The 25,243-nt window shown below is 39.1% G+C and overlaps 1 long non-coding RNA gene across 1 annotated transcript; it reads left to right on the top strand.

The window, feature by feature from the left end:
- Positions 1-236: 236 nt before the first annotated feature.
- LOC108445241 lies at positions 237-6,132 on the top strand. Its single transcript, XR_001860012.1, has 2 exons — positions 237-535; positions 4,254-6,132. It is a non-coding gene; the product is annotated as an uncharacterized LOC108445241 (long non-coding RNA).
- The last annotated feature ends 19,111 nt before the right edge of the window (positions 6,133-25,243 follow it).

Below are 25,243 nucleotides of genomic sequence, written 5' to 3'. Positions count from 1 at the left end.
CAGGAATTTCACCTCTGGGAAATGGGAGTGAAAATGCTGCTTTGTCAGTGTACCTGCTGCTCCCCCTCATATCTCCTCTGCACCCAGCTGCCAGAGATATTCACAGTTTTGCAGACCCCACGCTACAAGGGTCAACCTGTATCTGTACTGTAGGTTACAATTAAAATTCTTTAACTATTTCGTTCATCATTTTAAATTACTGTGTTATCTAATGCTTATGTACGGTCATCTTGGACCCCATTTAATGTCTCTGTTTCACTTCTGATACAAATATCCATCTCCTCACAGGAGCAGAAAGCCTGCTAAAAGAAATGGATATGCCTCACCTTGGATGCACAGCTTCCACATAAGGGATCAAACCAAAAATAACCTCTGTAGGCTCAGAACTCCATGAAAATAACTTTCTATTGACCTGCAGTTAACTGGAGGGAGTGTCTGGCCATACTCATCTCTCATTTATGGGATCATTTGGAGCACAGACCCGGAATCACAGGAGAATCAAGAAGCAATATGTGCCCTCATGCCTTAAAGCCTGGTGAGTGGGATCCTTACACAGCCTGTCTCCAGCACAGTTCAGGGATGAGCTGCTCTGTTCCCCGGTAAGGCTGGTGCCAAATGCCCACAAACCACCCTTAAGGGACTTTAAACAATCTAGCATTAGAAAAGTAAGGCTGTTTGCTTTGGAAATGTTGGAGGGAAACACCTCAGTAGTATTTTCTTTATGTTTTAGTTCATCACTGTTACTTACCAAATTCAGCTCTAAATTACAAATACATTTGGAAAGACCAAGCCTGTATCTTTCTCAAAGCAAACCATTCATCAGAAAAGGTCATCCACCTCTGGCTTCAGGGTGCTTTTTGGCAGGAAGACTGAACTGACCTTCAGGCACTGGATCAAACTCATTTATAAAAGAGTGAGTTAGATGCTGCAGCAAAAAGTACCTAGTCCCTCCCTTAGGACTCAGATACAAAGAACAGCAAAGAAGGGAAAAAATACTTTTGTTAACTGCAGAGGACTCTAAATCTGGCTCAAAGCTGTTAGTGAAAGCAAAGGCAAAGCAAGAGAAACCAGCTGGTAGGACAGCAGAGCAACTCAGATAATGAATTTCTGGGAAACTGTTTTTCACCATATGTATCACTATGCCCACCCCATTCCTTGTAGTTCTTCTCTCTCTCCTCAGTCCCAGGTAAGAATCAGTTCTCCCTTCAGCACCAGCTCAGCCCTGCTCCTTACACAGCTTTCTTATGATTTTTCCTGCCTACTGCTTGAGAACAATTTAGATCCTTTTGTGTTGGAGCTCGAATCTCAGAAGTATGTTGAGATTATATTGTAGACTCCCTGCAACAGCAGTGAACAGACTTGCTGTCTGGCCAGACATCTCTGTTTTCATTTAATTTATGAACACAAGTTAACAATACACACACTCTAGTTTCTTCTTTTACCTCAGTTAGCCATTGTAGAACCACCTGCTCAGTTCTGTCCTGGCCTGGGGTTTGTATTTCTCTTAAAATCTAGCACTAAAAAGAGGCTTAACTAAAATTTATATGACTATTTAAATTACTTTTGTAATTGAATAATCAGCTCCACTAACATCAGCAACGCTAAATACTGCATAATGAACTGAAATTTCAAACATTTATGCCACCTTTGGGTAAGCAGCTAATATGGTAATATTATGGCAATGAGTCAGCTCTTTGCAAGAAGAGCTTAAAATTTTGTTTAGTTAAATCTGTTTCTAATATTGATCAACACTGATGTCTCAAATGGATGAACAATACAGATTAAAATTTTAAATCTATTTATCTGCAAGAATTATGATTTTTTCAATAATATTTGAAGTATGAGTCTTTCTTCCAAAATAGTAGTCTCACATACATTGCACAGAAACCCTGATTCCTATGCTCTGTTTTAGTGATGGAAGAGAACATATAAATGACACAGAACTTGGTAAAGGAATGGATTCATCATAATTTCTTGATACTTTCTGCTAAGTTTATGACAGGATATGCAGACCAAGTGCAGTTTATTTATTAGAACTCCTCGCCATGGTGCACTGAGAGTTCTATACTGGGACTTCACAGCACACAAAGGGAAAAAAGGCCAGTGCAGATGACTAGAACTCAAAAAACAGCACTGTATTTAACTCATGCATTTCTTGCATGCATACACACCCAAGGAACAGAAGAATTTCCTGACAATGCTGAACAACTCACATTCTTCAAGCTGAAATCCTTTCAGGTGAGACAGTAAATTCCTTCAGTAATCTGAAAATAACTGAGACTTGCAGATAGGCCTTTACTAGTGTCACTATTTGCCAGAAAAAAACGAAAAGGGAACACCTCAAACAAAAAACATCTCTGATTTGGAAAAATGTAACAAAACACCAAAGATATTTCAGGCTTTTAACAAAAGAGTAAGCCATAAATCAATAGGACTACTCAGATCGAGGAAGGTTTGTGATGATATGCCCTAAATAAATTTCAAATAAATTGATCAGTCTCCATTAACAAAGTTAAAACTGGAGATAAATAAAGGCAGTTCCTAGCCTTTACTTCAAATAAAGTATTGTGTCACCAGCTACTTCAGACTGGAAAACTCCACACCATTAGAAGTTTCAGTATGGCACAATGTTGAGGATGATAACATAATTCCCAATGAAGGTCATTAAGTATTTTGAAGATGATTCTATAAGCAGATCTGTACGTTCCCTCTAAGTAATCCATACACAGAGGAATTTCTGTTTACTTGAAAACTACATACAAAAAGAAAAATTGGGAGTGTTTATAAAATATTGCAAAAAAGGATCTAACCTAGATTTAATAAAGCACTCATGACATAGCAGTTATATGGCAATCTGGTCACTCAGCACACATTATTAAAGTAATTATCAATTAATTATTAAATTAAGAACATTTTTTGAAATAAAGCAATGTTTATTAAAATGGCTACTTATTATTTCTGGCATCAGAAATTTCTGTCAAAGAGCAGAATGCTTGAAACATCACACTAATTCTAAACTGGATTGATAGAATTTAGAAAAAAAATATGTAAAATCCCACCCACAGAATCTCCAATTCAGAGCACGAGAAGACTCTGCCGAAGCTGGGCTAGTGGAGTCATATGGGCAGCACCACAGAGCCAGATCCAGAGCCATCCCTCTCACCAGCTACAACACTGCTTCATCTCCTCAGGTTATGCTTTAGTTGCCCTTAAATTGGAACATTGTCTACTTGCTGCAGCAAACCTAGAGCTCAGAGCAGGATGCAAAACCCGCCAGGGAAGCGGGGAAATCCCACTGGGTGCCTCTACTGCGCTCCAGGCTGCAGTGGCTAAGCTGCTATCCATACCTTCATCTAGCTGGCTGAAAGTTCACGTGGGAATGTCTACACAAGCTACAGACACACCCTTGGCTGAAGGGCAGGCATACTCCTCGCTCTCCACAGCATCCACTGGCTCAGTTCTCCCCTGCTCCAGGGAGGGACGCCCTTGTTAATGGAGGAGTGCTGTCAGCAAAAAGGCAGATACAAATCACAAACAAACACTGTTTGTTGAACTTTTGAGAGATGTAAACACCTTGTAGCTGCTCTGTTTTTGAATAGGCTCTGCCTCAACCTCATGAAGAGCACAGCTGCCTTGTTCACATTTATAATGTCTAATTCATGAAAAAATGGAAAAACCTTCTGGGAGATGGCTGCTATGCTGAGCGACAGCTTTAGCTCAAGTATGAAGAAATTTGTGCTTCTTTTGTTTCAGTGCTTTCTTTGTGTCTGTTTGTGTAATTCCAACTTCTAAGAAGTCTAACCTACACAGCCTGATCCAGAGAGCAAGAGCTCTCTCTGGGTTCCTGTTATTCGTATTTATCTACAGTAATGGGAGCTCTGTATCTGCTTGTCTTCACATCCATCTGTGTTTACATACCTGTTAATGAGGGCACAACTGAAACAATAATGAAACTTTAATTACAGAGGTGTGTAATAGCATTCACAAGTTTTTATTTTGCTTGTTACTTTTATAAATTCTCATTTCTTTCTACAGAGGAGTGGTAGCAGCTGAACGTAAAGATAAAACAGGTCTTACAGTTAAGGAGAAGAAAGGGAAAGGGAAAGGAAAAGGTGGAGAGGTGGGGGATAGGAGAAACAGAAGAGAGAGGAGGGAGAGGAGGAACTCTGATCAGATTATATCCTTCACATCTACCACTGACTGTAGCCAGGCCCTTGCCTCCAGACTGACTGTGTATCACTGCTGGTGTTTAGGTACGTCTGAGGATCACTACCTGTTCAAGCCAGATGTCTGAAACAGTTCACAAAGCCAAAGAAGGAAGCAGTTACCAAGAGGATGGATTCAACATCCAGAATTCAATGGCTACATCCAGTCTGAGACTCCATCCTCAGCTACTGTACAGTAAGAAACGGAAGTATAACTGCAAAGCACAGTGAGTGTCCAGACTACTGAATCCCAAAGGTGTTGCAAGCAAAGCAGATGAACTCATGGGTTCTTGTAAGGAAGAAAATAATAATAGGTTCTCATTTTCTCCAGCACACGTGGCACTGTGGCTAAATTACCCTGGGACTTAAGGCATGCACAGCTTGCACCAACTTGTGTAACTGAATAGGCATTTGCACTATGCACATCAAGCCCAGAATTTCTCAAGAGAAAGATGTGACTGCAGGTGATATCAACATCCTTAACCTTGAAGTCTCTGGTAATGTCTTGAGCAAGTTCCATGTGGCAGAGCAACATTACAGCTTGTACTTCAAACATTTACTTTCTTCTCATCCAGTAGAGTCTCACCACAATATAATTCAAGTGACTGTAGAGTGGATGGTGGCAGAAGAGCAGCTATAAGACACCAAGGAGAAACATATTTTACATGAGAAAATACTCATTTATTCTAGTGACTGCTGTGTTCTCAGGGTCAAAAAGCAAATATATGTTACAGGCCTGGTCAGTTAAAGCTGAATTTGTGGAAGAACATTTTCTGAAGCAGTCCTTATAACATGATCACCTTCAAGTGCTCCCAGAGACCTTCATCCATCTCATCACAACACTTCTTTGAGGTAAGGCAGCCTTTGTGGCAGGAGTGGAAAATGTAAGATTAATTTCATCTTTGCACTTCAGACACCTGGCTAGAATTTGCCACAAGCTCCCATAAGCATCTGGTGGAACTGTGGGCATAACTTTGTCTATCAGAACAGAACAATATAAATAATCTCATAGCCAAGTGTATTTACAATTATCTTTTGGCCTTTTTCTGGACTTTTTAATCATATCCAGTCTGCTTAAAAAAAGTTCTTGGTTAAATGCAATACAGAATACCTCAAGTTCAAGTGCCTGGACAAGTTCCAGGGCTCCGATTTTTCTTGCTTCCTCGTTCTGATGTCCTGTCAGGGAGATGTGGCCTTGAAATAAGAAGAAACAACCCCCTGGGAACAGTTTCTGTGCCAGACTGTCCCAGACTCCTGACCCAGTGGGTACAGCCAGAGTATGTAGTGAAAACATCCTGCCCCTCAAGGCCAGCAAGGAACTCCAAGGCCAAGCCCCACACAAGACGGCTTAAAGATACCTGTAGTCACCCACCCCGCCTCTTCCTGTCTTCATTGAACACAAAGCAGCTTTTTGCAGGAACTTTCAGCAGTAAAAAGACTTAGAAACAACTACCTTCAAGCAGAAATTCTCCTAAACAGAGACTTCTGCTCCTTGTACAGATATTTTCACAAATAAAGGCTACTAGGTGATCAGAGAAATCAGGCAGAGAAGTAGAAGTTAAAAGGTTCAGAGGCAGAAAATTTTGTTACAAGTCCAAGGATAACTGAAATCATGTTGTGGGAAGTAGGACAGCAAGAAGCTGATAATAGAGGGATTTATACCTTTATTTTCTACAGGTGATTTTCCTACTTACTTCTGTAGCACCCTGAAGCGACATCCTTGGAGCAATATATACATACAGAGCAGATGGTCAGAGAACCAGTGCAGGGTTTAGCATAATTCTCCTTGCAGGGAACACCCTAAGAGTGTGCACACAATTATAGCAAAGCACTGAAAGTTAATTTCAGGACTTATACCTTATCTGAGGACACTGGAGTAACAACAGCTCAGTAATATGAAAATAAAACCCTTCTGGTGCAAGGTAAAGTTTGAGGATGAAATGTGTATTATTTACATACGGTTTTGCTGCTTTGACACTCACAGACACTAGGCCAATAAAAGGACAAATCAGCTCCCTGACATCAGCAGGGGAGAATAAATGAGATCTCTGATGAATGTTTAGATAAGTAAATGTATGCTTCAAAGTGTGTATATCTCAAAGTTCATCTCTAGCTCTAATAAGATGATTTTTTGACACTTAAAAGCTGTTCTGTGTTTTTACAAGAAACCCACCATTTCCTGTTTTTATCACATCCTATTGCTATCAATAATGCGTAAGCATAAACACAGTTTGTCAAACTCACCCTATGTATTTCCCACTGAAGACAAAATAAAAGATGGTCTGGCTAACTGACTCTTCTACAGAGTTTTCATCCCCACATTGTTAGTGCTGCTCCAGCTCTGTCTCCATACAAGATCAAATGAATGTTTCAGTTCCATCATCATCTGGTCAGTCACCTGTGTGGAACAAACTACTTATCTCTAATGCCCATCCCCTGCAGACATCAGGGTTCAGAAGAGCAGGTGCCATCAGGGCTTCTCAAAGGACAGGAGGTGTCCTGAAGCAGCTCATAGAGTGCCCTGACATTCATTCATCTTGGAGCCTGCTGGTCTCACACCCAGCGCAAGCTTAGTTTGCTGTGGGTGAGACTGCTGCCCCCACATCTGCTTGCAAGTGTAGGATTCTGCACTTCTGTTCAGGTAACACAGAAAGCTTGATGGATCACCCACCAGTCATGGTGGTGTAGAGTAGAAGAGTTCACTTGGCCACATAAACTGTAAGGTCTTAGCCAGAGTATTTTATAATGACCCAACAGCTCTGAGAGACCTTCTTATCCATCTGGGAATTACCCTCTTGTTGGTATTTGATAAATATACCGTGAACTTAAGCCTCCAGCACTGCCTTTCGGCCAGGGTATTCATAACAACGTCTTTTAAGTTCAGGAGGACAGTCAGGGAACAGAAAGCAAACCTGTGGTGCTTAAAATAAAAGGGGAAAGACAAGAATCAAGTGAAATAATGAAATATTCTTAAGTCCGTATCAACTGCTGCATTATTCTTTAAAGACAGTGGAGAAATTTCGTAGAAAAATTTCCAATAAAAAAAGTTAATACTATTTAGGTACTGAAAGAAGAGTTACTTATTTAAAGAAAGAAATTGAAAATAAATAAATAAATAAACAAAAAACAAAGAAAACAGGCAGACATGAGTCCAAAGGGAATTAAACCTTAATTACCTAAAAGCTCCCTGGGAATAGATCACTGCTATAACAGGTTGGAAAACAACAATAGTTAACTTAATATCAAATTTTCAACAAGTTTTGAAAGACTGAATAAAAGCCCCAAAATGTACTCTGTACCTAAATCTTCAACTCTAGCTGTTCTGATACCTTCACCTTGACAGAAACTCTTCAGTAATAGTCTTCAAGCAGACAAGATTTTAAAGAGCTGAAGATGTTGCAAAATCTTTTCCAGCTCCATAAAACACACTTAAAAGGAGATTTTAATCCAATAAGCAGGTTTTAACCAATTTATATTTTCAGGATTGACTGGGAACTAAGAATACCTCTAGATTATTAAATATGAAAGAGGCAGTGACAGAGTTTTGAGCATGGGATCTTTGCTGCTCTGCTGTAATTCACGGTTACCTTGCTCCATGCTCCATGGTTTTGGACCACTCTAGTTAGCTCACTCCAAGGCAACACCCAAGCATGGTTCTGGCAATAGATCATTCCAGAGATCTCTTTCCAAGGCTGAAGCAAGGGGATTCCCTGATTCCCCTCACACAGAGCTTTACAAGCAGGCTTTGCTTCTGCAAATATGCACAAGTGTCTTCGTGCCATGCCCCAAGGCATGGTACATGCATAATTATGATCTAATAATTAAGTCATTAAGGATAATAATGTTTAAAAAGTCATAAAAAAGGGATAATTATTACTGAAAGCCACATGAATATCACATGGAGCTTAGAGGAGATACCTGTCCAAATGCTCCACAGCCCAGGTTCAGACAAGCTGCTCTGAAGCCTGATGGGCTGGCCTGAAGCACTCTGGACACAAGTGTCTTGTCCTCGGGGAGAGGGCCTGTCCTTATTTTGTCCAACATCATACAACTAGTCCAAGGGAGGACTACCTGAGGCTTAAAAAATGTGTGCTATTAGGAATGTTCTGGGCAGATCTGAATCTACGCTGGCCTTTGATACAAGCAGTGTTACTGATGATACTTCCCTGATTTGAATTATCTTCTGCTATTGAGGGACAAAAGCAAATACAGTAAACACATTTCAATAGTTAATTGTTTAGGAATCTTTCTGCCAAGCTGGACCTCACAGTCAGAATATTTCTCTGACATGCATAACACCCCACCCACCATTGTTCTGCCTACAGTAAAGAAAACTCAGCATAAAAGGGAGCAGAGCACAGCAAAAGATCAGATGAGACAGAGGGTGAGAGGATCCCGTCTTGATGTAGATTCATGAAAAATCATAATGACTGACTGGGGCTGTCTCCCTTGCTTCCCCAGAGAGACATTATTTCCCTGTTACAGTCTCACAGATGATGCCCAGGGCTGGAAAAGTAGGCCATACACAAGAGAAACTCATCTGGAGAATAGTTACCATGCTAAGTGTTAACTACAGACCTACTACTGTTGTCTTTTTGTCCTGTTTTTGGGGAAAGGGACTTTGTTCTGGGCTAGTTATATTTTCAGAATTGCAAAAGACATTTTAAAGGAATGATCAGTCCAGGTGAAACTAATCCTGATGATGTCAAGGAAAAGGTCCCCTTACAATTCAAACTTCACAATTAATGCAGAGGCTGAAGGATTGATATGTATCATAAAAATTAAGAAAAATTTTGACCAATTAATGAAAAGCACAACCATTATGAAATATTTATGAGCTTTCTGATCTAAGATACTGAGAGTAGGTTTGTAAAATTATACTTCAAAGGCTGAAAGGAGGTGTCAGGAAGGTGATGAACCCACAGTTCTGGCTTATGGCAACAATGTCAGCAACTCTTTTCTTAAACCTTATGCAGAAATGTCCTTCAGATGGCAGCTATGAGGGCAGAAATACATTGTCCTCAAAATGAGTAGTCATTGTCAATCAATACATTATGGTGAAGTTCGAGTTTTTGTTTAGCATCATCAGGATCTTTGAATAAAACAGACATTTAAATTACAGGAACCAAGCTGTATGTTCTTTCTAAACACTTCTGATTTTTTTTTTTTTTTTGCCCAAAAATTTTTTTTTTACCTTTTAAATCTTTTTCAAATCCCTACAAGAGAGATTTGTTTTCTTGAATACATTCAGATTCACTCTTTCTAGGTGTTGTCTGAAAGAAGGCTATTTTCTCTCTACTTTTAAGATAGATATGGGCAACCAGCCTTTTCTCAAACACTGGATATAAAGGATTGCCCAAAATCTTTTGCTGTTGCATGTTGTTGCAGACTGTCACTCTGTCTCCATTTAAGCTTTAAATACCATTTTTCAAGGCCACATATATGATTTTTAATGCAGTAATCTGCAATTTGAATATATCAACGGTGCCCTCTTCATAAAAGGCATATATACTCCTTGGAGAATTTATTTTCTCCTGTCCTTTCTGAGAATTCTAAGTTGCACATGCAAAACTACCAGTTTGCCAAAATATTGAACTTCTGACTTTATATGAGATAATTTTTCCTTTCCTCACCTTTCAAAGGGATGGCTGGAAACTTTTTTTTTTTTTTTGCTCAGAAATGTTTATGTTACTCTTATAATCTGTTTCAAATCCCTACAAGAGAGATTTGTTTTCTTGAATACATTCAGATTCACTCTTTCTAGGTGTTGTCTGAAAGAAGGCTATTTTCTCTCTACTTTTAAGATAGATATGGGCAACCAGCCTTTTCTCAAACACTGGATATAAAGGATTGCCCAAAATCTTTTGCTGTTGCATGTTGTTGCAGACTGTCACTCTGTCTCCATTTAAGCTTTAAATACCATTTTTCAAGGCCACATATATGATTTTTAATGCAGTAATCTGCAATTTGAATATATCAACGGTGCCCTCTTCATAAAAGGCATATATACTCCTTGGAGAATTTATTTTCTCCTGTCCTTTCTGAGAATTCTAAGTTGCACATGCAAAACTACCAGTTTGCCAAAATATTGAACTTCTGACTTTATATGAGATAATTTTTCCTTTCCTCACCTTTCAAAGGGATGGCTGGAAACAGCAATGTTGTCATATGAAAGATCATTTCAGATTACACATAAATGTAGTTTCTATGGCCTGTTGCTGGACTGTCAATTTCTGGCTTCATGGCTAAATGGCAGAGCTTTGTCTATAGTCCCAGACATTGAAGTCAGTTTATAAAATCAGGGAAAGCTAGCTATATAAAGCTAGTTTACATATGTAAAATATGTTGCTATTTATACATAAATTGCTTACGAAAGATTTGCAGAGTAGCATCAAAGACAATTACATAAATGTTCGCAGGCAATTTTTTTGATACATTATGAACACTGTTATTTTTTGTAAATCAAAAAAGTTTCAAGAGACATAATATATTTTACATGTCTTTCACTTATAAATACAGCCAAATCAGATAAGAAATATTTTCCATTGCTAACCTGGGCCAAGAATGCTAACTAACAGCACAGTTCACCAGGGTCTCACTGAAAATAGCTGTTCTAAGTATGTGGTTAGATTAGGCTGTCTAAACATTTGTAAAAGCTCAAGGAAAGCTATCTGGAAAGGCTATCTTTCATTTCTAATTGCAATATTTTCATAGGGTATGACTTTTATTGGCTACCACATTTAATCCCCATTGACTCTGCTTCCCTTCTTCTAGTACTGAGGATTAAGCAATAATTCCCACCATCTTGAGACACACAGACCAGACCAATTAAACTGTAGCACACATATTGAAATTCTGATTATTGCTTCTTATTTTGGTTGGAAGTAATGAGCAGACTTACAGATTGCCCTAAATCTCTCAGCAAGGAAATTAGAACTGCGGACATGAACATGGAAAAACTGTGTCCCTGTGCTCTGATCAGCCTATTCATCTATTTGCTACAAAGACAGCACAGGAGACCTAAGCAGTCAGATGCTGCAATACAACATCTAGGTCACTCTGCTGGATGGGTACTGTCAGGGGCACAGCTTTTCCCTCCAGGTTGCTCTCCATGGGTGGCCCCTGCATTCCCCAACAATGTGCAGGCATGCAGCCCCATGGAGATAAAAGGGGGGAGAGCACTGGTCCTAAATCAGTTCCAGCAGGTGGGAAAACAGATCTGATGGATGACATTGAGCATGTAAATAATAATCTCATAACACAAAACTGTGGGCATTTTTTTTAAAGCATGTTGGTGTCAACAGTACTCAGACACTGAAGAGGAAATGAAAGCAGTAAGCTGTCAAAACACCAACACGTTGTTCTGCTCAGCCACAGACTTTTGTTGTTTTTATTAAGTGCAGCATCTCACATACTTGCAAATCTTGTCATCTTGCCGTTTCCCACAAATCTTGTCATCTTGGTGTGTGCCAGAGTGCTGTTTTTGGAGAGTTGAACAGAAGCTTCAAGGAGAGTTGAATACAAATTTACCAACCACACACACTGCCAGGCATGGTGTGAATAAAGGGTATCAACACTGGAGTACAATGAGACACAAACATCGAGTTTAATGTACAGAGTTTTAGGAAACAGAAAGGACAAGACTGAACTGATCTGAGGGGTTTCACAGACTTGGTCAGTGAGCTGTTCATGCAGAGATGGGTCTGTGGTTAAAGTCTGTAACCCTTAGGTGCCATCTGAGGGACAGACAGCAAGAACAGATTTAGAACGGTGTCTTTCCTCCTTGTTTCCAACCTCATGGACACAAAAAAGGCAGTGGAACAGGCTGGGAGTGTTCCTAATGTTGCCTTACAGCTCACTTGCAATCAGCAAGGTAATTTTGGACAATGATTGACTTCCATAGGAGAGTGTTGCAGCTCCTTCAAAGGCAGTGCTAATGCATGCACAAAGGCATGCACAAATGTGTTCTGAACAAGCACACCAGAGTAAATATCAACACAGTCTTTCCAGCTTTGGCTGTGGGAGCCCAACAGTCCTGTACATTGAAAATCTGAAGCCTAACTCAGCCTCTGAAACTCCTTGCACTAAGCCATATCACTCACTATGCAAGAGACTTATTGGTACCTGTGACTGGATTAATTTCCTTTAATTTTGGATTTTTTCAAACATGGGTTTATCGGACCAATTACATGCATGTGCTTTGAAATAAGGATGGTATTCTAGTGAGCCTGTTTGCCTTCACTGACCCTGCAGTTAGTCCAGGGTGACTGGCTCAGGTGCAGGTGGATTCTGTCTCCCCAGTCACAAGCAACTCCTTCAGTTTTCGTTCAGCCATGTAATAAAATCACAGTGCTTTCCAGATGCATTTTTCTTCTCCCTCTCATGTACTGCCTGGAAAATGTCAATTTCCTAGAAACATTTTAAATTATTATGCCACAAGCCAATAACTTACTACTTGCAGAATTCACAAAGTATCCCATCTGGGGTTGTTGCTTCATGCAAATTGAAATATTTGTGTCCTTTCCTCAAGGTGAAATGAGGTCTTCCAAAATTTTCTGCAGGTCCCTTAGACTTTCAGACATTCTGTCCATTTCTTAATAACTTCAAACTAATAAGTAATAACTTTATGGCTTAGTTGCTACCCTGTAGCATTCACCTCTAGCAAAAGATTTCCCTTTGGATCAATTTACTCCCTATTTTATTCAATCTCTTTGTTTAGGCATAACACTGTTTTCACCTTTGAAAGCTTCCCTCTGTTATAATTTCCACATTTTTTTTCAATGTATGCAGGCTGCCTTAAAAGTAAGACATGCCTTAAAAGCAAGGAAACAGCTTTTGTTCTGTACTGAACAATGCTGCACTACTGCTGTGAGAAATTATTACATTCAGTAGAAGACATGGTTTACTATCTGAGACGTGGAGTAGTCTCACTGGAGATGCTATTCCAAATATTACATACACATCGGTTACATTCCAATACTCCACAACTGGAGTATTTTTTCTAGTATCACAACACTTTAAAAGTAGCTTCTTTTCAAATATTAACCAAATTCTGAAGTTGAGTGTCCTTCGCACATTTTTCCATGTTTTGCTCTCCAATGCAGGTGAGTTAATATTGCAATCAAATTATAACTTTGCGCTAAAGGGATTTTTGGTGTGCCAAATTTTCAATTAGTACCACAGTGAGAAACATTCATATGTAAATAATGCATTCACATTCACTAACTACTTAACAAGCCAACAAATAATCCAGTTCTATTTTGGAATACATTTGGTATCAGGAATATATCTGCAGTAAATCAGCTGATGGGAATCCCACTATATTACACTGACCACATTTTCTACATTCCCTTCACTTGCCCTGTGCAAGGAATAATTTTTCTTGGTGATCACCTCTGACAGCAGGGAGAGGGGTGTAGTCCTTAAGACCTTTGAAATTCTCAAAAATGTCATCTCATACCTTTCGCACCCCTATTTTTTCCCATTCCATCCATTTTTTATGCTTAGAGTTCTTCATTAATAAAAATGAAGGCTATACCTCTGTAATTTTTTTTTTCCCCAGCTCACATACTGTAAGGCTAGAAATTCATAGGGAAACCTCAATGACCCTTTAGAAACTACTTATCTCCATCTGCAGTTAACTCCTAAATCCAGGCCTGATTCCTAAATAGCACCACAGACTCTAAATCCCTCATTTGTGAACATCTGTTGACACTAGGCCTAATGCACTCCTTTCATGCTTACCTTACAAACTGACTTTGGATGGCACACAATCCGCACCTGAAGCCAAACTGCAGACTTGGCTCAGTGCAGCTGGCTGATACCATTCTCCAGAGTGACTGGAGAGTGTTACAGCAGCTCAGATCTCCAAGGATGATACAACCCTACAGCAGAGTGCTGCATCCTCCCAAAGGCTTTATTCTTAGAAAGGTACTTCAGGATAAAGAAATATCTTCCAGCTTCTCTATCAGATGAACTGTTGATTGTGAAAACTGAAAGGATTTGACCCATTTGTTTTGCATGGTATTGCTTAATTTTGCTTTTCTCTCACCTTGAGCAATGACAGTATATCAGCCTTATCTGGTTTGGCTTCTATTTGTGTTCTTATCTGCAATTCTGAGTTATCATAAGTTAACTGCAAACTATTATATTTTGGCTGCAAAGAGGTAGGAAAATCATTCCACCATAATTTCTAAAATTTATGGGATCATGTTCAGTGCTTTTAAATGTTTAAAAAAGTTATTTTTAAAAACACTCAAATCCTGGAACTAAATTTTACATTACATTGTTCACTGAGGAGTGCTTGTGGCAAATGGAATGCAAAATGCTTTCCTTCAATACATCATGTCCATCAAAATAAGAAACCTGCCAAAAGTAATGATAAAGCACCTGGTGAAAAATTAGGCCAAAGGTAACAAAAACCAGTAACCTTGCTGTGAAGCTGCAATATAAAGAACATTGGGATGCCACTTATTTTTAAGACAGTGCAGCTAAAATAACTATAGTTTTAGCTGGAATATACAAGAGAGTCTCATAAGACATTGTCAACTAAATCAAACCTTACCCTGTTTTTTAAGGTAAGACACTATACCAATTCTTACCATTTTTAAAGAAATTATCTCTTGTGGATATGGTAATATGCAGAGACAGAAGAAACACAGGATGACTCTTTTTTAAAAGACAAGGCATATCTATGTGTTATTAAATTCAAAAACCCCATGACACTAAACCTACCTCAAAAACAGGTCAAAAGGGACTTGTTTTATGGCAACTAGAATACTATTCAGCTACCTCCACTTACTGCATTCATGCATTCAGAGGGCTGGATTAGAAACTGGCTCAATTAACAAATGTGCATGGAGCTGTCATCATGCAAGAAGAGATAAGTGTATTTATGATTAAAGTGGTCTGCTAAATCAGAGCCACCATCTCCTAACTCATTCATGGCTTGAGGCCATTCATGGATCACCTTGTTACCCTAACCCTTTGCTAATTTAAAATATTTGCTCACTAGATTCGTGTTACTTCACATGCCATGACCATCTCCAGTCATCCTTCTAGCAATCCAGTGCCAAGATCCAGCGTGCTGATTACAGCAATTGAATACAATCCTGACCACTCAACTACAGGCCTATTCATACCCACCTGTATGATGCATTTAATGTGTAATTTGGGGTGATTCACTAGGCCCAGCTTCCCATCTTTATTGCTCTTCTAATATGTAAGTAATTTGTAACCTACGACCATAAAGACAAGAGTTCTTTGGTTGTGTTACATGCTTGTAATGATTAACATTATTTTATTCCTCATCTGACCTTTTTATTTGAAAGCAGCTAAAAATTATATTTTGTACTGCAAATGAAATTGATTTCTGGTGCAAACCAAATCCACAGCCATGGATAGTAAGGAATTCCCTTTTATCCAGCTAGCAGGAAGAAATGTGTTACAAATGTGAAAGAATTATGCAATGCTGAGATTCTGCTAATCCTAAGGGCAACCACTGACTGCTGAGACTGGCACATGCTGTGTGGGGAACTGCTCCCAAGACGAAGGCTTATCAGATGGGTGCAGGCTGCAGGATGTGGCCTTGGGTTCTCTCCAAGCCAAGCAGAATGTACTGCTTTCAAACCCCCAGCCTGCCTTCTGCTGCTCTTGCACTGTGCTGAAACATCTGTTTTCTATGAGACTAAAATCACTGACCAGCTGTTTAACTCTTAGATGAGCTAGTTTAAAGGAATCATCCAGGCAATTAAAACAACTGGTTCCCTGAAAAATCATCTCTAATGGATGTGTGTCAACTTTTATTTATGTTTTCCTTTCACTCCTATGTGAATCCTCCGATGTTGATGAGGTGCAGATTCTGAGTGATGTTTTCCTGCTGGTTCTAGGGCATCTGCAACACCCTGTCTCACGGGGTTGGTAAGAGTGGACTCCTACTGCTGCCCTCCTCAGCACAGGGCTCCTGATGGAGCCTCCATCCCTCCCACTTGCAGCAAGTTTGCATTATCACTTGAATAACTGTTTGTGAGCAATCTGCTTCTGTGAACTGACTGACACCACAGGTACATTCACGTAGTAAGGTCTTCCCTTGCTACCTAAAAAAAAGTAAAGATATTGTCTGCCATACATTGCATATATTCTTAGTACTTCAGACTGAAGTAAATAGACATTGCAATCCTACTCTGGTTCCCTTTCAAAGTCTGTCTGTAGTAGATTTACACATGAAAACATCTGATTACCATTAGCATCTGTAGTTAATCTTCCAGTTGCAGTCTGACCATTAAGAAATCTACAGAAGCCAAAAAATGAAGGAACAATGAAACAACACTCTTGAAATACCACATGAAAAATGGTACTCTTTGAGCTGTCTGTGTTTAAATCTTTCTCCCAAATGCCTACTCCTTCATCTGTTCTCACATTAATACAGTGAGTAGGTATGAAGGCATTTGGAATGCCTCCCCACTTACGAGTGTATATAGCTGACAACTACACTTCTGCAATCAGGAATAGGTCTATGGGAGATGAGCACTCTCATCTGTACAGAGTACAGCTCTAGGTTGTACAAGACACATCAACTTGGCAGTTCCTCTGCTACTGGGGAAGTTGAAGGGCTGTGATCTCCTCTGACGCAACAGATAATTGCTTAAATACATAGAGGGGGAGCTGTATCTTACAGATATTTCCTCCTGGCAAATTACTACAGCCAGCTAACATGCTAACCTGGTGTTCAAAATGGCCAGGCACCCAAAACCATGTCCTATTTGGTTCCTCAAAGGGAATGCGCTCCTGGAATGCTCCAAGAATCTCTTCCAAACTTTGCTCTCAGTCATAGTCCCGAAGTCCATTCCCCCCTCATAAACCCTTTCTAACACAGGCAACATTCCCCCACAGCTTAATAGGTTTCTCTTCTGACCAACTGAAAACAGAGGGTGAATGAAATGAAGATATTTTTTTTTTTTTTTTTTTTTTTTTTTTTTTAATTCACACCAGGTGGAACTGTTAAGCTGATTAATCATCATGAATTAAGCAGTTTTCATTCACTAAAGGCATCACTAAAAGCCCACACTCTCGCTTGAGGTTGTTTTGAACCATCAAGTGCATGCTTTTCTTTGTAGACAAAGTTTCTTCTCTCATCCAGTCCATCATCAGCTAAGACAAAGAAATTCAGTCTCACTGGTGAGCTTTGACCTTTTGTTATCCAGAAAGCAATGAAGATCTTACAAAATCAGCTCTGGTGTTAATCCATAGTTACCCTCCCAAGCAAACAAGTTCTTTTCAAACAAGCCACCTCTAGATTAAAAAACTGTATCCTACTGTGCTCCAGTCCAGCACCTCAAAGTCACACTTAGTAGCCTGGGATTACATCTCTCAGTTCCTGTGTATTTTCTGTCAGTGGAATTTGAGCTGTACTTGAGTGCTGTTTGAGATCAATAGAGATATTCCACCCCCATACAGAGGAGCCCACCTCCCATCAAACACGGTGCTGCTCTGTCCTGAAACCAGAACTTGGGAACAGGTAGCTGCTTTTTTCAATATGTTGCCAAACACTCAGAATGTAGAACACTTCATAATTAACATGCTTTTCGCCTTATAAAGGTGAAATACTTCATCTCATTTTGAATCACACCCAGTTCATTATATTCTTCTTCTCCCACTTTCCTCCTCCCACAAAACTAATAACCTTATAACCTGTAAGAAAGTGGTGTGTGCTTGATTTCTTTGTCCAGCTTGAAGCCCAGGTACTTGCATATGGCTAAGGATAAAGCCAGCAGGGAAGGAAAACATCATTTATATATTTAGAAGCTAGTTTGTAGTTTGTGAGATGTCTAGGGCCACTATTCAAAATTAGTTTCCTTTGTTCTTTGGAAGTCAGCTATAATATCCTAGGTAAATGGAGTAGGATTTAAGGAAGATTTCTGCATTTTTAACACTATGGCTGTAGTAATAGAAGCTGTAATAGCAGCTGTATAAACATAATTTGGAAAAAGAGAAAAAAAAATTGTAAAAGGCAAAGCCAAAGTAGCAAACATAGAAAAAAAATGGGGAAATCTGGCTGAGGTTAATATTCAGTTCACTTCCTCAGGTACACTAAATAGAAGTATATAATGTCCACTATGAAGGAATGAGGTCATACAAAATAGTTGGATCTTCTTTCTGCTTGACAGCTCCTGCACTACATAATTTTTCTCTGTATTCTTGAAGTATTTATATAACTATGAACTCTTCAGAAGGAAACAGGGAATTTTAAACAAGAGAGAAATTAATAGTATGTATGAAGAAATGACTTGTTGCTATCAGCATTGAGACAGTGAAGCAAATTAAGGGAAACTTAGAAAAATTAAAATGATAACCAATATTACACTTCACTGAAAATGTTATGTTTGTCTCTAGAGATTTCTGGCAAACTAGAGGAATCACCACCCTTGGACTGATGTTCACTGGCAAAAATGTTCAAAGTGTTACATCACATAGTTTTATAACAAAAAAATTTCTGTATAGAAATCAATAGCAATTGTGAAATCTCATCCATGCAAGTGATATGACTAGAACTTGAATAAATAAATCAATTAAAATATCCATTAGGAATAGCAATGCAGTAATTTTTTTTTTTTCCAGTGCGTGTTTACTTGGCTTACCCTTGTTTGGAAATATTTCTAGTTAAGAGGCAAATCCAGATGTACATAAGAAAAGCCTTTTATTTCCCTCCCTCCGCCAAATAATAGGACAGTGTAAGCACATTGAAGTTAGACATTGATGTTTTCCAAAATATACATCAGCCCTCCCCAAAAGGAAGCAATGAGAATTCTTTGGAACTTCCTGCAGTATTGTATAACACCCCCAAGGCACTCCTGCCCTCTCCTCTGAAGCTGAATGAAAGAAGCCCATGTAGTTGTTGGGTGGGACCACGGCATTATTAGTCCACTCAGCTGTAATGAACAGGGTTAGGAGGTCAACAGAAGACTGCCTAGGTTTAAATGCTGACAGAAATTTCTCTGTCACCTTTTCCTCAGTGGAATGCTGCTGCATTTGATCACCTTCTAATTCGTGTAGAGCTTTCTTCTTTTCGAAGCTAACAATTTAGGGATTATTCCTGGAAATGTTGCTGCTGAGATCATGTCTTTTTCTGGAGGCCTGTTGATCTAATGTGCAAAGCAAGACCAAGAGCAAATCCCTGAGACAAGTTGAAGTATCTTAACAGAGAATTAAATTTCTTCTTAAGTTTTTTAGGAAAAGGCTAGAAGCTACTCAAAGCTCAAGAAGCTTTTCAGGGAGCCCCCAAGGCATTGTTGTTTCATCCCCATGCTATCCCACCATAAGTTTTCCTCATAACTCCTCACAGACTGCAGGAGGCTTCACAGGACAGTATTCTGTCCATACACAGCCACAATGAAACGCAGATATTGAACTGACCAGAAATGCCTGGACAACAGTAAAGCAGGAGCGCAGTCTTCCTCTGTGCTCACAGAGACTATTCAAATGCATATTGCCTGGTCACAGACATGACCTTTCCTGGTCTCTGATGACTGATTTCAGCTGCTGATATGTCTGTTTGACAGGAAAGTCAGTTGTCAATAAGCAAACCAACTGGAGCTGTGTGGGTGCCAGGCTGCAAAGCAGTTACAGGAAATGTGCAAGAAATCATCTTTCAGCATCTGTGTTCTGCCTAGACAGGATAGTTTGGACACTCTAACCAGACAGTGGCAAATTCCTGAGCTAAGTTATGTGCTTGATCATATCACAGTTGTTTTTAATTGCCTTTTTCATCAAATATTCCATCAGAATACCGAATTGATAATTTTAGTAAAATCACAAAACCAAAATAACATAGTATTTATAATAGATAATTTCTTTTAGACCTAGCCCACACCATTCTTTATTTATATGCATTGGGTAAAAATGAAGTAAATTGAGTTTAAAATTAACAGTGGCAATGCTCTGTAAAACTTAGACTTAATCTAGTGCTGCAGTCATACAATAAATGTATGCAATGCATTCCAGTGCTCTTAGGTAGGGTTTGTTATATTTCAAAATATGTAAACAAATGCTGAATGTCTGCCTACTCTTTCCTTTAAAAAAAAAAGTGCCCACAAAACCCAGAGATTTCAGAAAGATTCTGGTTGTCAAAGCCTTAAAAGATGAGATATTACTGAAAAATAATACAGTGCTAGTACATCATTGAAATAACAAAATGGTGTATGACACTCACCTGGCTCATTCAGTACATGAAGTTTGGATACTAGTGGCAAGGAGAAATCATAGTTGTAACTTTGGAAAAAGACAATGGGAAAAAAAATTTCAATGAAACAACGCAAGAAGCTCCAATAGCTTGAATTGTCTGAGATAGTCACCTTTGGCTGCCTTTCTGGCTGCTGGAGAGAAACAGAGATTTCAAAGGGCTATTCATCATCCCTTAAACAACAAAAATACACCTGTGAACATAATCAAAAAAATCTTTCACATACTTTAAGGAGCATCTATGGCAACCAACTCTGTAGTACATGCTCTGCTACGGAGTTCTAAAATTTGGGAAGATAAACACCATCCTATTTTTACCAGATATGTTACATCTGAGCATAGTCTACATGTGTTTAAATGGAAGTTTCACAGTGGAAATCATCAAAGAAAACAGGAAAGAAATGGAAGAGAAATGAGATTGAACATCTGCTTTACAGCACTGAATAGATCACAGAGTCTTTGAGGTTGAAAGGCACCTTTGAAGACTGCCAAAGCAGGGGCAGCTACAGCAGTGCTTAAGCTACATCCAGTCAGATTTAGAGTATCTCCAAGGATGCAGATTCCAGCACATCTCTGGGTAGCCTGTGCAGTTCATATTGATGCCTTTTCCTGGTCTTAAAATCAAGAGTCAAACATGGTTAGAAGGGAAAAAAGGGATCTGTATTTATTTTAAGGATCCTTAGGTGCACTATGTCCAGGTCGAATGCACCTCAATGCACACCGCAATGCACACCCTACAAAAGATCGGGTATAACATTATAGGTCTTACTAATTAGCATATCTATCAAAAATTCCCCAATGAGAGGCTCAAATGAGCCCCCCTCCCCAAGGAACCTTCCCCTGGATGGCTCTATCTTAGTTTACAGACTGTGTTCTGGAGAGGAGCTTGGGGTCTGGGGCGTATTGATCCCGAACTACGAAACCTCTAAGATGTTTAGTCTCCTGGCTGAACAAACAAGTCCAAGAATGTAGGCAAAAAAACCCCATTACGAATACAGTAGTTATAAAAGGTATAAAAGGGTGTATAAAAGAAAAGGCAAAAAATCATCATGGCATCAATATAATGGTCAATCCCACTGTCCATGTTGCCAGCAAAGATGTTGAATAGTGCCAGTCCCAGTCCTGACCCCACACAAATCATCACTGCTTTCCACTTTGTCATCAAGACATTGAGCACAACGCCCATTGAGGTGTGACAATCCAGCAGATTCCTTATCCACTGAGTGGTCCACCTATCAAATTCATGTCTCCAGATTTGAGACAAGGATGTCTCAGGTAGATCATATCATTCATTCTTCCCTCAAACCACCTTTCCAGAGAAGGCCACCAAATTTGTCAGGCACGATTTGCTGTTAGTGAAGCCGTGTTGGCTGTCACCAATCACCTCATTTTCCATGCATCTTAGCACAGCTTCCAGGAAAATCTGCCTATGATCTTGCCAGGCACCAAGGCGAGATTGACTTGTCTGCATTTCCCACATTTTATTACACACCCTAAGACTTAATTTTATGTGCAGACCAAGGAAAGACAGACTTACATATTTTAAAAGTGAAAACACCAGAAAACTAGGCTGTAGTCTTACAGATCTCCTTTCTCTCTCCTTCCTTCTCCTAAGGAAAGGGGTTTGTTTCCTTCTCCTGTGATTCATAGACTTCCCAGAACATTTGTTTTGGGGGATGAAAATGATAAATGGACTTTCCATTCCTGACAAATTCCCCAGTCTGTCTTGGTCTTGGGTCACCATTCAAAACTGGAGAGTCTGCTGAGGAACAGAAGAGGCCGCAGATTACCCTGGGTCCAGGCAGATGGTGAGCTCCCTACCTCCTAATAAAGTCTTAAATTATATTAAAAATTGAAGCTCTTTGATGTTCCTTTCCTTCCTGCAATTTTCCCAATACAATCTCTGTCACCACCACTGTATAGTTCCCTAATTAAGGACTGAACCAGTTGAGGAACTGGCCTTTAGCAAGTAGTCTCACACTGTAACCAAATGTACTGTCTTAGAACAGAAAACACGCAAAATCAGAACTAAACTAAATTTATAAATTCCCTTTCTGAAATGAAGAATTTCCTATATTGTGCACCCTTCAAAGAGTTTCCATTCAGAAGTCTTTAATTTTATCACCCCTAACATTCTTTCCTTCCTTTCCTGGGTTTTATTTGTAAATGTGTTCTTAATTATAAGAAAAAAACATTGCCACACATAAGCTATGCAGCCTATTGAAATCACAGCTGCTCCAGCAGGGAGGCACTGGATTTTCTAGCACAAGTAGGAGAGGCAGGAGTATGTATGTCCACACCAAATTCCCCTCCTGCAAATTAGAAATGATTTATGAACCTTTTTTAATATGTCTATTTTATTGCCAAAGTGAAGCAAAATATAAAACATGAAATCAAGGAGAGGCTGAAACAAAGTGGGGTCTGCATACCAGAGCAGTCATAAATTTTTCAACATGTGGTTTCAAATGTATCCGTAAGTATTTTACAGTTGTATTTTAAAGGTATTTTTATTTAATATTTTTCTTCAAGCTTGCTCCATTTTTTAAATTTCTTCAGAGTATTGTATTTAATTTCCTGGCCCAAGTATAATTTGCAACAAAGGTATGAAACACCATGTCTCAAGACACCATAAAAAATGAATTAGTCTTCCTCCCTGTATTTTTTTTTTAATTCTAGTAATACTTTCCTAAGAGAACAAAGAAACCAAATAGTTTGCACACAGAATCTGTATTACAATCGTAGATTCATATAATGGTTTGGGTTGGAAGAATCAGTTATTCATAATTCCAGGAACACTATAAGCTGTGCTTTGTATGAGGATCAGCCAAGATTTTGTCCAGCTTTTCCTTCTTAAAATGCCATGTATTGGACATACCCACTCTGTGAACAGCTGTTCTGTGGGACTCACTCAGATCTAGTCAATGCACCTTCTAGAATAATTGTTGTTTGTTAGTAAACTAGAGGTTGATAACTATCCGTGTTTTGTTTTTATTCCTATATTGCAGCATTAACTTTTTTTTACCCAGCACCTTGCTTCACCTACCTTTGTTTTTCTGTTGTACATCTCATCCATTTAGCCTTTCCCCTTCTTCTCTTCTCCTTCCTTCACCATCAGTGAATCATGACCCAAAGGTGCCATTCTACAACCACCCTCTCATTTTAATTCCTCTCTGCTATCTCCCTAAATCCTTTAAGTCTCAGGTCTGACTTTATTTGAGCAGCTTTGCAGTAGTTTACCATTTGGTCCCTCAGGCATCCCACATGCCACGCTGCCATGACCCGTATAAATACAAAGCAAAAGACTTCAAGTCCTAGAGATTTCCAGGATGACTTTTAAGAAAAAAATCAGCACAGATAAATGTGGAAGTAAGAGAACAAGTAAGGCAATCTGGTGATGATTGGCAGTGGGCTCAGCACAATCTCAAGTTATTATCAAGCTTGCTGTAGACAGCCTGGCAAAGCTAGCTCTTATGGAGAGATTTAGAAAGGCAGATTTCACTAAATGACTACCATACTTAACAAACATTAATTTTTAAACGGGGCAGTAGGTTGTATCTAAATATATAGCAAATATAAAAAGTAGTGTGGGGTGAAGGCAAAGATGGACAAGGCAACTCTTAATTTTAGCCATGTTAATTTTTACTTTTCATAAGACAGATCTTTGTAACCATTTTGTTGCTATCATTCTCCTGTTGCTTTCTGGTTTCTGCTCTTGCAACAGATATCCTTTCTGCCCAGATCTATCTTGGTGTCTATCAGGTCAGTTGCATCTGAAAGATCAAAACCTCTTTTTGCACCTAGAACTCCTTTCAGCTAAACATAATTTCACACCAGTTCAAGATTTTTCCTATGTAAATACAAATGCAAATTCCTCATCTTTTAGACTGTTTCAGGCATGGAACATATTTGTGAGATTCTATGAAGCACAGAAAACACTTTGGACAGCTTAAAAAACTTCTGCAATCAAGAAATGAACTGCCACTGAGGACAGTAATTATGGGCTGTAAGCAGGATGGTAGGGAGAGTGAGAAGGAAAAAATTATTTAATTTTTAAGAGCAATAGCAACCTCCAAGTCGATAATTTCCTGGCAGTTAATGACCAGATGGATTAAGATCTCCTCCAGATGGCCATTAACTGCCAGGAAATAGTCAACTCGTTGGCCATTAGTGTTTAAAACACCATTAGGGTACTGCTCTTCGTTAGTTATATTCACAGGATGTTACTATTCACTAAGGATATGAATGCAGAAGAAATTCTTGGTTTTAAGAGACAACAGAACAGAACAAAAATAGAGCTGAAATAGATGGATAGTTTCACTTAAGCAGGGCTGTATTGCTGCTGGAACTGTAAGAATGTGATGCTTGTAGGAATCACTGTCAGCAGCATAAGCTCCACACACTAATCCACTTATGTGCCTTCTCTCATGTCCTGAAGGGACCACCCCAAGAAGTGAAAGGTTAGTCTCCATGCCAAATCAACTAATGGTTTCCCTGCTAAGACATCCAAAAAGTATGTGACTCTTGAGATTAGGTTACTTGACCAGTATTAAGAGGACTTAATTTTTTTAAGACAAAAATTCCAAGTGTAGAAAGCACAGCCATTTCGTTTTATGGTGTACACACAAACACACATACATATGTTTCTTCCAAGTAATCTCCAAACACTGTAGTTTGCTATAGATGATATATAATTTACTATATAGACTATACTATGCTATAGTTTATATATACTGTGTTATAGTTCATAGGTAGCTTACTATGATTTATGTACAGTTTCCTATAGAACCATAGTTACAGAATCA

Source organism: Corvus brachyrhynchos, unplaced genomic scaffold (genome assembly GCF_000691975.1).
Source record: "Corvus brachyrhynchos isolate BGI_N302 unplaced genomic scaffold, ASM69197v1 scaffold11, whole genome shotgun sequence".
Taxonomy (NCBI): Eukaryota; Metazoa; Chordata; class Aves; order Passeriformes; family Corvidae; genus Corvus; species Corvus brachyrhynchos.
The sequence above is the reverse complement of the archived record's forward strand: the minus strand, read 5'-3'. Positions and strand labels throughout refer to the sequence as shown.